Source organism: Chrysochloris asiatica, unplaced genomic scaffold, assembly GCF_000296735.1.
Source record: "Chrysochloris asiatica unplaced genomic scaffold, ChrAsi1.0 scaffold00257, whole genome shotgun sequence".
Classification (NCBI taxonomy): Eukaryota; Metazoa; Chordata; class Mammalia; order Afrosoricida; family Chrysochloridae; genus Chrysochloris; species Chrysochloris asiatica.
In genome coordinates this window covers 2659462-2677469 of record NW_006408775.1, presented here as the reverse complement: position 1 = coordinate 2677469, position 18008 = coordinate 2659462, and the positions used below count along the sequence as shown (strand labels likewise).

Here is an 18008-nt window from a genome sequence, read left to right as displayed (position 1 = left end):
ACATATTGTCAGGAGGGACCAGTCGCTGGAGAAGGATATCATATTTGGTTAGATGAAGAGTCAGAGAAAAAGAGGAAGACCCCCAGTGAGATGGATTGGTCAAGTGGCAGCATCGATGGACTCAAGCATGGCAACAGTAATGAGGTTGGCCCAGGATCGGGCAGTGTTTTGTTCTGCTGTGCATAAGGTCACTATGAGTCGGCACCAACTCGATGGCACCTAACAACAACAACAACTAGTCACCAAAAGCTACCAACTCAGCCTGCTGTATTTGTGCAGCAAGGAATTAAAGGCTTTCTAAGAATGAGAGTGAGAGAAAGGAAGGAAGGAGAGAGGGAGAGAGAAAGAGAGAGGGGGAGAAAGAGAAAGAAAGAAAATTAATTAATCAAACATCATGAAGTGCTTAACTAAGTAATGAAATACTGCCATTATTCACAAATGACATACCTGAATATGTAGAAAGAGCTATAGATTAGAAATAATAAGTGAATTTCCAAGGTGACTTCATCCAAGATTGTCATACAAAGACCAACTGTATTTTTATATACAGTAAAAGAATTTTTAATTATATTCAAATATCATTTACACTAGCATCCAAAACATCAAATACTTGGAAAAATTCTATGGAAGGTGCAAAACCTAGCTGAATCATATAAAATACTATTATGATAGTTTAAAAAAAAAAAAAGACCTTAATAAATGGTGACAAATATTCATGAATTGAAAGATTCAGTATTGTAATGATGTTGAATCACTTGGGATCTACAGAAAAATCTCAATCAAAATTCCAGTTGCTAGTTTTGTGTATACTGACAAACTGAATCAAATACCAAAATGTGAAGGACACGCAATAGTTAAAACAATTCTGTCAAATTTATCATTACGCTAAGCTGACTTTGACACAAAGAGACTGCAAATCAAAGCTTTTCAGAAATAGGACCTTGTGTAATTCAAACTCTGGATTATAAAAAGGTTTGTATTGCAGAGCAGTGGGGAAGATTAATGGTCTTTTATTTATTTTCTTTTAATTTTAGAGTTCCTCAAACATAATGAGAAATTCGTTTTTCACAGCAAAAATATCTGAAGTTCACGAAAGCAGTGAAGGCAACGCTACATTTTAAATCAATAGCACCAATGGCAAGCATTAAAACTGCACCCCTGTCAAAACCTCTGACACCATCTCTTGGTCCAACTCACATCCACCCTGTACAGGCTTTCCAAGGAGCGACTGGTTTGAACTGCCGACGTTGCGGTTACCGACCTTGAGGCCCAGTGCTTATCCTATGGCTCCACACCAGGATTCAGACAAGCTGTTGACTGAGTTCTAGATGCCTCTGGGTACCCATTCCAGAGAGCACTAGAGAAGAGTGGGGCTGAGTGCTCCTGGGGTCGCCAGGAACTGAAGGAGCCAGACACGCAGGGACCAAGATGCGACATACAGAGACCAGCATAACAGAGTAGCCGGGATGGAGCTTTCAACGACAGGAGCCCCGGCACCTAGCCCAAGAGCAGCCAGGTGGGATAGGATCGGGTCCTGGGAGATGGGCGCAAGGACCACAGAGAGTGTAAGGACGCCTCTCTTCCCTCGCAGCGTGGCAACCAACACTTGGGACAAAGCTGTGTCTGTACCCTCTCTGCCTAAAACAACCGCTGAGGGGAAAACGGAACCAACCCTGGGCTCGTCCGGGATTTGAACCCGGGACCTCTCGCACCCGAAGCGAGAATCATACCCCTAGACCAACGAGCCACGCAGATGCCTTCTGGCTTCACTCTTCCCCGTCTCCACCAGACTCACCTTCATGGGGAAATTGGTGGAGTTCCTTATCCCAGCCAGGCACCGGGTGGAGGAGCCGGGGTCACAGCTGGGGGACCGCCGGAAGGAAGCTCAGCGAGGAAACGGGGAGGCCGGGGACCACCAGAACACCGCAGTCGTTGGTTTGATTCCTGCGCCACAGGACTAGGGAGCAGAGAAGAGCACGAGGGGCCTGCGTGAGCCAGGAGACCACCTTGAAGAGGAACAGCCACTGTCTAGGGAAGCGCGGGCCTCGGGCTATGAGCCAGGAGGAGGCCCAGGGGCCTCGCTGGGGAAGGCACTGGTCCCCTAAACCCAGAGAGGGTAAGGAACTTACCCCCCACGTGGCTGAATTTTCAGCCAAACAATTTTTGTTGTTAGGTGCTGTGGAGTCAGTGTACGACAGAATGAAACACCTCCCTTACAGTTGTTACGTTTGAGCCCAGTGTTGCTACCACTGTCTCACACCATCTCCTGTGGGGGTCTTCTTCTTTGTCGTGGACCCTCCACTTTACCAAGCATGATGTACTCCTCCTGGGACTGGTCCCGCCTGTTAGTGTCCAAAGTACAGAGACAAGTCTTGCTGATTCAATTCTAAGGAAAACACAAGGTCTATGTGAGGGACAATAACGTTGTTGTTGTTAGGTGCCATCTTATGGGTTCCGACTCATAGCCACCCTCTGTAGAACAGAATGCAACACTGCCCAGTCCTGCCCCATCCTCACAATTGTTACGTTCGAGCCCATTGCTGCTGACACTGTCCGTCCATCATCTTGTTGGGGGTTTTGCTCTTTTCCACTGACCCTCCACTTAGTCTTTGTGCAGCGCTGTAAGATAAGCACTGGACTGCTAACCACAAGGTCAGCAGTTCAAACCCACCAATTGCTTCTTGCAAACCCTATACAGGATTATGATGAATCAAATGACTGAACAGCACTTTACCCAGCATAATGTCCTTCGTCCCTCTTGATAACATGTCCATCCTGCTTCCAAGGAGCGTTCTATTCTGGCTGTCCTTCTTCCAACACAGATTTGTTTGTTCTTCTGGTAGTCAATGATATTTTTAATATTCTTCTCCAACACCAGAGTTCAAGTGCATCAATTCTTCTACAGCTTCCTTTTTCATTGTCCAACTTTCACAAGAATATGAAGCTATTGAAATATCATGGCTTGGGTTAGGTGCACCTTAGTCTTCAAACTGGTATCTTTTCTCTTGAACACTTTAAAGACATCTTGTGCTGCACATTTGCCTAATGCAATATGTTGTTTGATTTCATGACGGCTGCTTTCTTTTAATTTGATTTGCATCCACATGATGGTTGGTTGTGGATCCAAGCACAATGAAGTATTTAGTAACTTCAATCTTCTCCATTTATCATGATGTAATTTATTGGTTCAATTGTAAGAAATTTTGTGTTCTTTACATCGATGTGCAGTCCATACTGAAGGCTGTGTTGTCTTTGATCTTCATCAGTATTTTAAGTCGTCTTTGCTTCCAGAATGCCAGCTTGCATCATTTGCATATCACAGGTTATTAATGAGTCATCTTCCAATGCTGATACCATGTTCTACTTCATATAATCTAGTTTCTTGGATTATTTGCTCAGCATACAGATTGAATAAGTATGGTGAAAAGATACAATCCTGGTGCACACCTTTCCTAATTTTAAAGCAGTCAGTATCCCCTTGTTCTGTTCTAACAGCTGCTTCTTGGTCTACATACAGGTTCCTCATGAGCACAATGAAGTATTCTTCTGGATATTCATTATCACAATGTTATCCGTAGTTTGTCATGGTCCTCACAGTCAAAAACCTTTGCAGAGTCAATAAGGCACACATAAACATCTTTCTGATATTATTCTCTGCTTTCAGCCAAGGTTAAGCTGATGTCAGCAATGATATCCCTCGGTCCACATTCTCTTCTGAATCCATGTTGAACTGCAACATTAGGTAGGGAGGTACATAGTCCTTAGAATAATCAACCGTCTGAAATAAAAAGGGCAGCATTTACCCAAGGATGAAGTTCAGAAGGGTTCAGAAAGCAGAAGAAATGGAAACAGGACCACAAAAAGGAGGTGGGAAAGGTGCTATTACATTGTGGGGATTTCAATCAATGACATGAAACCAAGTGGATATAAATTGTTAAATGGAAAACCGATCTGCTCTGTAAACCTTCACCCCATTCACAGTTTTTAATTTTTTAAGAAGAAGAAAGTAATCCAAGTTTATGCCACTGGTTATGAGAGAAGGAAGCGCTGATCCCCAAAAACCAGTTCCCCCAAGTGCCACACAATTCCTATGTCCAACGTGGGGCTGGAACCCATGACCCTGAAATTAAGACTCTCATGCTCTACCGACCCTGAGATTAAGAGTCTCATGCTCTACCGACTGAGCTAGCCGCGAACCTATTATGAAAGCCTAATGGCAACTTCTCTTTGTACTCCTCTGGCTATGTCCCGCCAGAAACTGGGACAGTTTAGTCTTGTGTTGTTACGTGACGTCGAGTAGGTTCCGACTCACAGCCACCCTGTATAGAGTTTCCGGTGTCCGGTGAGTTTAAACTTCAAACCGACCTTGAACTACTGTTGCTGCTGTTAAGCGCCCTTGAGTCGGTGCCGACCCATAGCGATCCTGTATAGGGTTTCTGAGGAGCTTGCACATTAACCCACAGCGCCACATCTGCATGGAAAACCCTGCCCGTCTTGTCCAATACCCACCTCCCCGTCTTCCGCGCCACTTCGAGGGACACTACACATTGAAGGCATCCAGGGGCTCCACAGCCGGACCCAGAGATTGGCAACCTCGAGAGAGGGAGCGGAGCGCACACGCAGACCCAGACCAAGTGACGGACTGAGACCTGGACCTGGCGGAGGGAGCCGGAACGCTCCTCTCGGTCCCGGGACCCCCATGCAGGGTCAGCTGCGCTCACCCACTTTCCTACCTCCCAGATGGGCTGAGACACAGAGCGGGTTCGCGGGTCGTTTGTGTTCCTGACCAGGTCCCTGCATCGGTGAATCCTCAGAGCCCCAATCTGCCAGCCAGAACCACATCTTGAGAAAGTCTGAAGTCGTCCCTGAGTCTGTGGACCCGGAGCCCACGGGCGGTGGGGAGCGGAAAGAGCCGGCCAGTTCCTCTCCCTAAGGAGGCCTCGCTTTCGGTCGGTGTGGCGATGCCAGCAGGGCCAGAACCACAGATCTCGTGGCTCGCTCACCCAGACCTGCCCGCAGGCCTGACATGGGACCACCCAGAATCCCAGGCCGCTGAGGATCAGAAATACTTCGGCAAGACTGTGAAGCTAACCAGAATCCACCAGCATAGGCTTTGTTCTAGGTTTTCTGTCTCGTCTGTCAGTGTGTTTTACTGCGGTAGTTTGTGCATTTCTGTCATGGTGGAAGCAATGCTACTGGTATTTTGAATAGCAACAAAATGCTATTTAAACCATGTTACCATAGCGTAGTGGTTACGAATCGCGCTGCGAACCTTAAGGCCAACAGTTCGAAACTACCAGCGGTTCCGCGGGAGAAAGATGAGGCATTCTGCTCCCGTAAAGATTTTCAGCCTCGGAAACCCTATAGAGGGTCGCTATGGGTCAGAACCGACTCAACGGCACTTAACAACAACAACAACCATTGTTTCAACTGAGTTTACAGCCTTAGACAGGTTAGGAAGAAAGAGAGGAGCAGAAAGCCTTACGAATAGCAGTTGTTGTTACAGGAGCAGAAAGCCTCATCTTTCTCCCACAGAGCAGCTGGTAGTTTCGAAGTGATGACCTTAAGGCTCATAACCTTAATTGATGACCTAGGGTTCATAACAGCCCGATTCATAACCACTATTCTACCAGGGCTCCTACTAGCAGTGAACATTGCATGATTTGTACGGGAAGGTGAGGAAGAGCTGCTGTGCCAAGTAGAGTTGAACTCAGTGGCATGAATGGAGCAAAGTTCGCAGGATCTTCATTTGCTGGTGGGGCACAACTGAAAATGAAAAGAAACTGTTGAAAATGCCCATTAATCATCAGAACGTGAAATGCACAAAGTATGAATCTAGGAAAATTGGAAGTCGTCAAAAATGAAACTGAATGTATAAATATCAATATTCTAAGCATTGGTGAGCTGAAATGGACTAAATTGGCATTTTCAATCAGACAATCACATGGTTTAGTATGCCAGGAATTACAAACTGAAGAGGAATGGTACCACATTCACCTTGTATTTCAAGACCTATCTTGAAAAATTCTGTTTATGATTTGATAATATCCATATGCCTACAAGGAAGACCATATGTCTACAATGAATACAATCTCCATATATCTACAACGAATATTTAAAATACCATGGACTGACCAATCTGTGTTGGAAGAAGTACAGCCAAAGTGCTCCCTGAAAGCCAGGATGGCCAGACTTTGTCTGAACATATTATCAGGAGGGACCAGTCCCTGGAGAAGGATAGCATGTTTGGTAAAATGGAGGGTGGAAGGAAAAGAGAAGAGCCCCAATGAGATGGATTGACACAGTGGCATCAGCAATGGGCTCAAATATAACAACAATTGTGAGGTTGGGGAAGGAACAGGCAGTGTTTCATTCTGCTGTGCATCGGGTTACTATGAGTCTGTACCGAATCGAAGGCACCTAACAGCAACAAGAAGACCAGTCAACACAACTATCATTCAAATATACGCACCAACCACTAACGTCAATGATGATAAAATTGAAGATTTCTACCAACTTCTTCAGTCTGAAACTGATCAGACATGCAATCAAGGTGCATTGATAATTACTGGTAATTAGGCTGTGAAAGTTGGAAACAAAGACGATGAATCAGTGGTTGGAAAACACAGCCTTTTGATAAAAAAAAAACAATGCCGGAGATCGAGTGGTAGAATTTTGTAAGACCAGCGACTTCTTCATTGCAAATACCCCTTTTCAACAACATAAATGGTGACTATAAATGTGGACCTCACCAAATAGAGTACACAGGAATCAAATTATATGTTTGTGGGAAGAGACATTGGAGAAGATCTACATCATCAGTCAAAACAAAGCCAAGGGCTAACTGCAGAACAGACGTTCTCATGCAACTTCAGGATGATGATGAAAAAATTTAAAACAAATCTACAAGAATCAAAATATGCCCTTGAGTATATCCCCTCTGAATTTTAAGACCATCTCAAGAACAATAATGACCAAAGACCCAAGAATTATGGGATGACATCAAGAACATCATACATAAAGAAAGCAAAAAGTCATTTCAAAGACAAGAAAGAAAGAAACTATCAAAATGGATGCCAGAAAAGACTCTGAAACTTGTTCTTGAACATAGAGAAGTTAAAGTGATTGGGAGAAATGATGACATAGAAGAGATGAGAGAAAATTTCAAAGGGCAGCTAGAGAAGACAAAGTTAAGTATAATGAAATTTGCAAAGACTTGAAGTCAGAAAACCAAAAAGAAAGAACATGTTCAGTTCTTTTTTTTCCCTAACTTTTTATTGTGAATTGAGTGAAGATTTCAGAGCAGATCATCAGTTTTGCATTCAGCAAATCATGTACTTTGCTCCAGTGCAATGATTGCAATCAATCCCTTCATGAACCAATAGTTAACAGCATTGACCTCTATTCACTTTAACGTTGCATTCCTCCCTGTGTCTCCTTCTACCTTCAGCTTTCCTCTGCTGACCTCCCTCTTGTTGTCTATTGCCTGCCCTGTCACCCATGTTAACATGTGACTACCCTCTGGTAGCGTAGTGGTTACGAATTGGGCTGTGAACCGCAAGGTCAGTAGTTCGAAACTACTAGCTGCTCCGCAAGAGAAAGAGGAGGCTTTCTGCTCCCGTAAATATTTACAGCCTCGGAAACCCTGTTCAGGGTCGCTATGGGTCAGAACCGACTTGACGGCACTTAACAACAACAACCCTCTAGTCTGTGAATAATTTTCCTTCCCCACCTCACCCAGTAACCATCAACGACTGTTTAACTTTTTACATTGGTCACATACGGTATTTGTCCTTTTGTGACTGACTAATCTCACTCAGCATAATGTCCTCCAGGTTCATCCATGTTGTGAGGTGTTTCGCAGATTCATCATTATTCTCCAACATGGCCGTAGTATTTGAGCAGTTAGGCTGTCTCCATCCTTTTGATGTGTCTCATGTATAGCATACTGAAGGATCCTGTTTTCTTATCCAGTCTGCTCTCTGTGTCTCTTGAGTAGTACACTTAATCCAATTACGCTCAGTGTCATTATCAACAAGTGTGAATTGACTTCTGTCATTTTTCTGTGTGTGTGTGTGTGTGTGTTTGTGGTGATGCTGTTTTCTTTGTTCCACGTAACTTTCTGCACTGAGTACATTTTGTTTGTCGGTTTTCTTTTCATTTTCACTTCTGTTGTGTGATGTTTACTAAGTATTTCTGATTTTCCTCTTTTTTTTAATTTTGATGTGCAGGTGTGTTATTTTTCACAGGTTATCTTGTGATTGATTAATTTTTCCCTGCTTAAAACAGTCTTTTTATCTTGAAGTCTACTTGACTTTCTTGCCATTTGGAAGTTCTGTATCTACATTTTTCCCTCTTTTTGCTTTGTAGTTGATTATAAATTGATTTCTCTTTATTGTAAATTGATGTATTTGGTTTTCTGTTTTCAGTTTTGTAGGTTTGTTTTACTTTAAATATTCCTATATCTGGATTGAGTTCTAATTGAAGTTGTCACGTGTGGTAATCGCTGGTTGTTCTCTGCTGTTGTTGGTTCTCAGTCCAAAGAACACCCTTTACTGTTTTTTGTAAAGTTGGTCTGGTCATTACAAATTCCTTTAATTTCTGTTGTTCAGGAAATGTCCTAATTTCATTGTCATATTTGAGAGCCAACTTTGCTGGGTATTTGGTTCTTGATTGGCAATTTTTTTCTTTCAGAATTTTGTATCTGCCATCCCACTGCCTTCTTGCCTGCATGGGTTCTGCTGAGAAATCAGAGCTTAGTCTTATTGGTTCGCCTTTGTAGGATTTTTTTTTGTGTTTTGACTGAGTTGCTCTCAGAATTCCTTCCTTGTCTTTGGTTTTGGAAAGTTTGACTTTGATATGTCTTGGTGATTTTCTCTTAGAGTCTATCCTTTTGGGGGTTCACTCAGCTTCTTGCATGCTTATCTTCTCATCTTTTGTGATGTTAGGGAAGTTTTCTTCCAACAACTCTTTGATAATTTTCTCTGTGCTTTTTATTGTCTCTTCCTGTTTTGGAATTCTGATCACCCTAAATTGTTCCTCTTCATGGTGTCCCACATAATTCTTAGACTTCTTCAGATTTTTTCATTCTTTTTTCTGGGATTGTTCTAGCATACTAGCATTTAGAGCTGTATCTTCAAGTTCACTAATTTTGATTTCCATTGCTTCCCTTTCACTGTATTGTCCATTTCTGAAATCTCATTTCTAATTGTAGACTTTATATTGTTTCTGATTTCTCATTTATTTTGTCTGTTTGTTCTTGTAGTGTTTTCCTGAAATTCTCTAATTTTTTTTTTCCTGTGTTCTCTTTGCTTTCCCGGATCTTTCTTTTCAATTCCTTTTCAGTTAGTTCCATTACCTTTCCTTCCTCAGAAACATTTTCTGGCCTGCACCTTACTCATTTGTTTGAGTCATTCTCTCTTGTCTCTTCATGTAAGCTAAGAAGGTCTGCTGTCTCCATGGCATTGTAAGGCTGTCTATTTGTATTTAATTGATGCATTTTGAGTGTTCTTAGGCTCTCACCAACTGTCTCCTATGAGTGTAGTTAGAGAATGGAAGTCTTTGCTCTGTTCTTATTCACCATTTGTGCACCTCCATTTCAGATGGGGTTGGTTGGTGTTCACTGCTGTCTATCATTGATCAGGTTGTAGAGGAGTTGGTATTGGCTCTTGCCCAGTGGGTGGCACAACAGAGGGTACAGTTGTGATTGGGCAATATGGGCATGGTCGCTGTCTCCTGTGGGGTAAGAAAATGAAAGCCCCCCTGTCCATACACACAAGAAAACAAAACAGAATAAATAAATAAGGATCTAACAATCACAAGAAAAAATAATAAAGAAAAACAGCAACCAAAAAATTAATAATAACTACAAAGACAAAAGAGGGACAGAGAAGAGAAAGGTTAGGAAATAAAAGGAGGAAGAGGAAGAAAAACCAGTGAGAAAGAAGATGAAAATAGAGATTCGAGAGTATTATAGAAAGATCAAAAGGGGAAAATATGAAGAAGAGGGGAAATGAGAACCAGAAGAAAAGGGGGAAGGGGGCCAGGGGAGCAGAGATACAAAGGATAAAAGTCAAGGGGATGGAAAGAGGAGGATGAGAAAGAATAAACACAGAAAAACAACGAAATAACAGAAGGAAAAAAAACTAAACTCAAAAACAAAACAACAGTGCTGTTGTTACACTCAGAGAGAAGAAAATTCTGGGGGCGGCCCTGTGAGCCTAAAAGCTCATGAGGTGGCTGTGGAGAAAATGCAAGAGCCAAGTTCCTGGCCCTAGACAGAGCTCCTATCAGTCTAGGTGTTTTCTATGTTGCCAACAATCTGGAAATAGTTCATGAAGGCCTTGATGAAACTACTTTCAGTGTCTGTTACGACCACAGGGCAGCTAGGATCATGGTGACTGGTTAAATTCTCATTTGGTGACTCTGAGGGTGCTGTAGATCTGGAGATGAGCCCACCTGACTCCAGCCACCAAAGTGACACAGGCAGCCTCCCCCCCCCCGCTCCCAACCACGTGGCTCATAACTCTCAGAGAGTAGGGTCCACACTGGAGGTAGATGAAGGTGGGAGCTGACCACACCTCTGGCCACCAGCAGGGCGTGGGGAAAAAGAAAGACTCGCACCTTTCCCGTTGCCTGTGTGACTCTGCTCTGCCAGACCTCCTTCTGTTGCCAAAGCTGCTCATGACGGTTCAAGATGATTGTGCTGGATCCGGTCAGCCATTCACTGCCAGTCTCCCGCTTGCTGTAGCTGCTCAGCTTCTCCTCAGCAAGCACTCAATCCACGGCTCTGACCTTCCCTCTGAAGTTCAGGGTTCCAAAATTTTCATCTGCGTCTGTTTCATTTGGTCTCTCATGTCTTTGTTGTAGAGGGAAGTGCATCTTCCTAGCTCACCAGCTTACTGGTAGTCTATGTTCAGTATCTCTAACGCTAAAAGAACTGGAGAAAAAAAGAGTTGTAATATTGAAGGATTTATGAGGAAAATATTGAATGACTCAGAAAGTATCAAAAGACAGAGGGAACACAGAGTCGCTAAGAACTGGTTTATGTTCAACCATTTCAAGAGGTAGCATGTGATCAAGAATCGATGGTATTGAAGGAAGAAGTCCAGGATGCACTAAAGGTATTGGCCAAAAGTAAGACTCCAGGAACTGATGGAATGCAAATTGAAGTCTTTCAACAAATCGGTGCAGTGTTGGGGGAACTCACTCATCTATGCCACAAAATTTAGAAGACATCTACCTGGCCAGCCGACTTGAAGAGATCCATATTTGTGCCCATTCCAAAGAGGTGACCCAATGACATGTGGAAATCATCCAACAATGTCATTACAATCACAGGCAAGTAAAATGCTGGTGAATTCAAAAAGAATTGCAGCAATACATCAACAGGGAGCTGCCAGAAATTCAAGTCGGATTCAGAAGAGGATGTGAAATGAAAGGCAGCGTTGCTAATGTTGTGTGGCACTTGGCTGAAAGCAGAGAATACCAGAAAGATGTCTATCTGGGCTTTATTAACTATGCAAAGGCTTTCAACTGTGTGGATCATAGTTATCCAAACTATGGATAACATTGCAAAGAATGGGAATTCCAGAACACTTAATTGTGCTTGTGAGAAACCTGTAAATACACCAAGAAGTTGTTGTAAAAGAACCAGGGAATACTGAATGGTTTACAATTAGGAAAAGGTGTGTGTCAGTTGTATCCTTTTGCCATACTTATTCAAACTGTATAGTGAACACATAATCCGAGAAGATGGATTATATGAAGAACGTGGCATCAGATTGGAGGAAGACTCATTAACAATTTACAGCATGCTAATGACAAAACCTTCCTTGCTGGCAGCATAGAATACTTAAAGTACTTACTAATGAAGATCAAAGCCTTCCGTACAGATCGCACCTCAATGTGTAGAAAATGAAAACACAACTGAACCAATAAATAACATCAAGATAAACGGGGGAAAGATTTAAGTTGTCAAAGATTACATTTTGTTTGGATCCACAATGAACGCTCAGGGAAGCAGCAGTCAAGATATCAAACGACATATTGCACTGGGTAAATCTGCCGCAAAACACCTCTTTAAAGCGTTGAAGAGCAAAGCTATCAATTTGACCAAAGTCATGGTATTTTCAATCACTTCATATGTATGTAAAAGTTTGACAACACATATGGAAGACTATAGAAGAATAAATGCATTTGAATTATGGTGTTGGCGAGAATGTTTAAAGTACCAAGGACTGCAACGAGGACAAACAAATGTGACTTGTTAGAAGTACAATCAGAATTCACCTTTGAATTGAGGATGGTGACACTTGTCTCTCTACTTTGGTCTCGGGGTAGGACGAATCTTTGTCTTCTTCCCTTTACAATTATTTCCCCTTTACTTTAAATTCGTATTTTCTTTTCTGAAAGATTGGTAGTTGTGGAGGTTGAAACATCTGATCCTGAACCCTCCTGCGTGGAATCAACGTTTGTCTCCGATCGATCTGCGTTGGACCACCCAGCCTGTCAGTCCTCTAAGTCGATGGAAGAACCACACAGATATTTAATTTGTGAATCCCTAGTTTGAGCTCAGACTGGATAATTTGATTGCCGAAGCCCTTCAAAGAGGGAAACATCCACGCGGAGCGTGACCACACAAGTTCCCCTGGCGGGGATCACACTCCCCAGCCGGAGACGCGACTTCCTCGGCTCATTCCTCCACTACTCTGGCCTTCCCGGGGTGCTGTCCTCACATGGGCCGCTAGGGGGTACTGCTGGGCTAGGCAGCCGGGGTACTTTCAACGCCTCCCATTCATTGGTCAATTCTCTCTCCGCTTTTTTTTTTTTTCCTTTCTGGAATAGTTTTAAGCACATAGCGTCTAGCATTACCCATAAAGGGTAAAATGAAATGGTTTTGTCTGAAAATATTCTCAATGCCATACGCGAACCCAACGTAAAGATCGTTCATATCCTCCTGTTCCGCGTTGTGCTTGCTCACTTTCTTGGCTTTATTCTGGCAGACCTTTCTCTCACGTCTGGAAATCTCAATGCATCCTAACAAGGCCTCTATGTTGAGGGGCAGGAGAAGACCTTGGGAGTCCTACTCGCGCCCTCTGCCCTCAGCTCTCGGGGGGAGACGCTTTCCTGGTCTTTCTGCTATTGGAGCTCTTACACCCACTCCCCACACACCCACGCATCCACACAGGGGGAAATCTACAGACCAGAGAATTAGCAGTGTTCTAGACCAGCAAAAACGGAGCCTGCACGACATCACTAAAAACTGTAAATGAGGAGTGAGTGTAAGGCGGCTCGTTGGTCTAGGGGTATGATTCTCGCTTAGGGTGCGAGAGGTCCCGGGTTCAAATCCCGGACGAGCCCTGCTTTTAGGCGGCTATTCTGAGTACAGTAAAATAGGGTTTGTTGTGTTAAGTGCCATCGACGATTCCGACCCACAACGACCCTGTATAAGAGCAGCTGGTGAGCCTGAACCTCCGACATTGCAGTTCAAGCGACTTCGCTGTCTGACGTGTAATCCCACAGCGCCACACCAGGACTCCAAAATAGGACTTGGGAGTCTAGAAATGAATGTCTTTATAGAGAAAGGCTCAGGACCGTAGACTCTTTATAAGTTCCTTTGGACATGTGGACAAAGCCCGCCCAGAATGTCACCGGACGTTTTGAATGATCGTCCTCTCAACTCAACCCCTGGAAGGGAAAGACAGCAAATGAAGCGTTTCGGCACTGCGTAAGGACTATCCGCATTCACTCGGAGCTAGGCTCAATTTTCTGAAGTTTCTAAAACAGAATAGGTCTTCCCGACCCGGTGAAGGTGAGCACCGTGAGAGATCTGTAGGGCGAGGAAACAATGATAGATACGTGGCCTTTTGATTTGGCGCGTGCTCAAAAATACGCCCAACGTGGGGCTCGAACCCACGACCCTGAGATTAAGAGTCTCATGCTCTACCGACTGAGCTAGCCGGGCGTTGCACAAGCTTTGCTGTTGGCCTAGCTGCAGATGAGCTGAAGACGCCAGGAAAGCCAGCCCACTGTGATTTAATCCTAGAATCCTCCGCTAGACAGCCAATTGTACCAGACAACCAGGAACGACTTCGCCGGGATCCCGACATCGGACCAAGGCCACCTCTGTCAGCCCCTCATTTCCCTTTCCCAAGCCGAGAGGGGAGGATATCTTGGGTCCCCTGCCTTATTGCTTGACCCCTCCTTGTAAACAGCAGGGAGCCGCGGGGTTGAAGAGCCGCGAACTTCAGGGCGGAGTAGGGTGGAAGTGGGGTGCTAAACTGACAGACGGACCAGTGGGACCAAAGGACTCATAGATAGCGGTTATGGGCCTCCGTGAGCCCTTCCGTGGGAGCTGTCTCAGAGTGGATCCGCGCGAGTAGGTCCTGCGACGCGCAGACACGAGGCCCAGGATGGGGAAATGTCAACAAAAGCCCACCCCTCTGAATGTCATCAAACCAACCCAGGAATTTCAAACAGCAGTTAGACCTACCGGGATCCACTCTGGTGCAGGGGAAGTCCAGCTATGTTTCCATTCAATTATTTACATTTGATTTAAATTATTTTGGCCCAAGCCTTTTTTGGTCTCCTTGGAGGGTCTGATTTGAACTCCCAGCTGCGCTCTCTTGGCCTGTCCCTCATGGGGACGGGGCACGGGGACATTCAGCATAGTCGCACCTTCCGTTCCAAATCTGGTTATTTGGGAGTCTGGATTGAGGGGGATGTCCCTTCCTCCAGGTAGACCACAGCACCCGTCCACTTTGCCACCCTCCCCTCGGACCCTGGAAAACGGAGACCTTTCTCTTAGAGGTTCCTATATCCTTCCCGGGACAACAGAACTTCCAGAGCTCTCGGAGACCCCCGACCCTACCACCAACTCCCCTTACACCTCCTAAGCCTTCAACTCCTCTACTCCCCCCTGACTGCGGTAAGGGAGGTCACTCACTCCCCTGTGGGCCCTGTGGGCCCCGCCCAGCAGAGCAGCTGTGCAGGCCCCGGCCCCTCCACTCCCAAGGTTACCAGACCCTGTAGCCCCTGGAACGGGAGAAGGGAGGGGCAAATATGAAGATAATAACCGAGCCTCCAGGGGAGACTCCAAAGATACCATCGTCCTAACAGGTACCCTCTGAGCCCCCTGGGCTCCTGATCTCAGTTCCGGTCTCCATTTTATCTGGCCATTCGGCCTGAGCTTTGATCTGGGACCACCACGCCGGGCCCCAATTCTGCGCCACCCACTAACCAGCCCACCTCCTTTTTCTGGGGACTCCGATCGATACCCTGAAAACTCCACAAAAGTTACAATTTGAAATCGAAGTATGAAACCTCCTCCCAGGAATCTTGCTCTACACACAAACTTGCCCACAAGGAACTGTCCACTCACTGGAAACCTAGTGGCTGAGGTCCACCTCTACCGTGAGCTAGGTGTGAATCCAGGGAATCAGACCTCGGTGGGGACGCGGAGAACGAGGGACGTCACGGAGTGGAGAGAAAGGGAACCTTGGAGAGGAAAAACTCCATTTACGATAGAGGAGGTAGAGGTCTCTTCTTAGGAAGACAGGGGTCTTAAACTGTTCCGGACACAGTAGAAGAAGGCGTCGGCTAGGGCCTATTGATGCCCCCACTTGGATCTGTGTATGCGACCCCACTGGGCTCAGGGCTGGAGGGCCAGGGGGCGTGAAAGGGTCGCCCAGAGTGCACAATCGGGATGACGCTCTGTGGCACGTCGCCGGAGACACCCGTGCGTTGTGGTCCCCCAGACTGTCACCAAAGCAGGGAGCGAAAGAAGAACAAATTAACCATTTGAGATTTTTTAAAGGCAGCATTTGCCTAAGGACTACGTTCAGAAAGCAGGGAAGTCTGGGAAAGAAGCAGGGAAGGACACAGGAAACAGGAAGTGGGATGAGTGATGTTACGTTGTCGAGAGTCCGATCATGACAAGAAGTAAAGCGTGTGTTGTTGGATGGAAAACTAATTTGCTTTGTAAACCTTTACCCAATTCAATATAAAAAGTAAAAATAAAAACAAGACAAAACAGACACACACACACCTAGACCGAGCTACAGCGACATGACCCATCTGCGGGGACAGGTTTATCCTCTCGGAACCTGGGGTCCGGGGTACGTCCAAGACACCGAGGACCGCAGCCCTGAGGCGCCCGCCGGGTCTGCAACAGACCCCGGCTAGTGGGTCCGGTCGAGACCCAGCAAAGAAACCTTATGGACTGAGTTCCCGAAAGAGTGAAAGGCAAACAAACAAACAAACAAAAAAAAATCCGGGCTCGTCCGGGATTTGAACCCGGGACCTCTCGCACCCAAAGCGAGAATCATACCCCTAGACCAACGAGCCACCCTTGCAGTGACTGGCTGACGCATCCCCTTGGTGGCCTTCATGCGTGGCTCCACCTTAGTGCACTGCCTTTCGGGTCCGAAGCGCGAGAGAAGATTTAGTTTCCATTCTGGGAAAGGAGGCGGGTATGCCGCGTGGCGGAGACCTGCGGGGTGGAAGCGCCCCAACCTGCCTGCAGCTCGAGGACCTCTCTTCTTCTCGCCACCCAGAGGAGGAGTGCCGTGTCCTAGCCCCCACAAGCAGCCCAACTGAAGTTTCCCCAGTGTCACCCAGCATGGGACCTAAATCCTCTGAGGATAATACTCGAACCGCTATCGCCCCAGGGATGGTCCCTGCAGACACCGGGCTCCTATCCTCAGCTGATGCCCCTCTTGCTTGAGATTGGCCCAAGCCTAGTTCATTCTCCTCTACCGTCTCAGCTCAACCAAGGAGCAAGTCTTCATAACTGCAGTTCCACAGCCTGCAAAGGCATCCCTCTGGCCCTAAAGATCCACCACTCGTCTGTCAGTGTGTCTACTGTGGTGGCTTGCCTGTTGCTGTGCCTCTGGAAGCTATGCCACGGGTATTTTAAATCCCAGCAGGGTCCCCCACGGTGGGCAGGTTTCAGCTGAACTTCCAGACGAAGACAGGCTAGGAAGAAGGAGTGACGAACTAATTTTGAATATTTAGTCACTGAAAACTTTGTGAATAGCAGTGGAACACTGTCAGCACCAGAATATGGACTACTGAAACATGATGAAGAGCACCAGAATATTGTCAGAGATAGTGCTTGAAGATGCGCCCCTCAGGTTGGAAGGCACTCAAAATGGGACTGGGGAAGAGCTGCCTCCTCAAAGTAGAGTTGATCGCGATACCTAGGGACATTCATCTGCTGAAGAGCCACAACTCAAACTGAAGAGAAACAGCTATAAACATCCATTAATAATCGGAATATGGAATGTAAGAAATATGAATCTAGGAAAATCGAAAATTTGTCAAAACTGAAATTAAACACATAAGCATCCATATCCTAGGCATTAGTGAGTTGAAATAGACTGGTAGTAGCCATTTTGAATATGACAATCATATGGTTTACTGTGCCAGGAGAGACAAATTGAGGAGGAATGGCGTCACATTAAGAAGAACATATAAAGATTTGTATTGATGTACAAAGCTGTCTGTGATATCCATATCTTACAAGGAAGACCAGTTAATATCATTATTTGTCAAAGATATGCACGAATCACTAAAGCCAGTGATGATGAAAATGAAGACTTCTAACAACGTCTTTAGTCTGAAATTGATCAAACATGCATTCAAGATGTATTGATAATTACTGGCCATTGGAATGCAAAGAGGAAAGCGCTGTAGTTTGAAAATATGGCCTTGGTGATAGAAACAATGCTGGAGATCTCATGATAGAATTTTGCAAGACCAATGACTTCTTTATTGCAAATACATTTTTTTAAGCAACATAAAAGATTACTATACACATCGACCTCACCAGATGGAATACACAGAAATCAAATTGACTACATTTGTGGAAAGAGATGGTGGGAAATCTCCATATCATCAGCCCCAAACAAGGCCAGGGTCAGACTATGGAACAGACTATCTACTGTTCATACTCAGTTTGAATTTTCAAGCTGAAGAAAATTAAAACAATTCCACAAAAGTCAAAA

General features: G+C 45.1%; 4 non-coding genes and 1 pseudogene across 4 annotated transcripts; 2 read left to right on the top strand and 3 right to left on the bottom strand.

The window, feature by feature from the left end:
- Positions 1 to 4933, top strand: part of LOC102819841 — a 12311-nt pseudogene extending 7378 nt beyond the window's left edge.
- TRNAP-CGG lies at positions 1676 to 1747 on the bottom strand. Its single transcript has one exon. It is a non-coding gene; the product is annotated as a tRNA-Pro (tRNA).
- Positions 4934 to 13290: 8357 nt separating the features above from the next.
- Positions 13291 to 13362, top strand: TRNAP-AGG. Its single transcript has one exon. It is a non-coding gene; the product is annotated as a tRNA-Pro (tRNA).
- Positions 13363 to 13893: 531 nt separating this feature from the next.
- TRNAK-CUU lies at positions 13894 to 13966 on the bottom strand. Its single transcript has one exon. It is a non-coding gene; the product is annotated as a tRNA-Lys (tRNA).
- Positions 13967 to 16275: 2309 nt separating this feature from the next.
- TRNAP-UGG lies at positions 16276 to 16347 on the bottom strand. Its single transcript has one exon. It is a non-coding gene; the product is annotated as a tRNA-Pro (tRNA).
- Positions 16348 to 18008: the final 1661 nt, after the last annotated feature.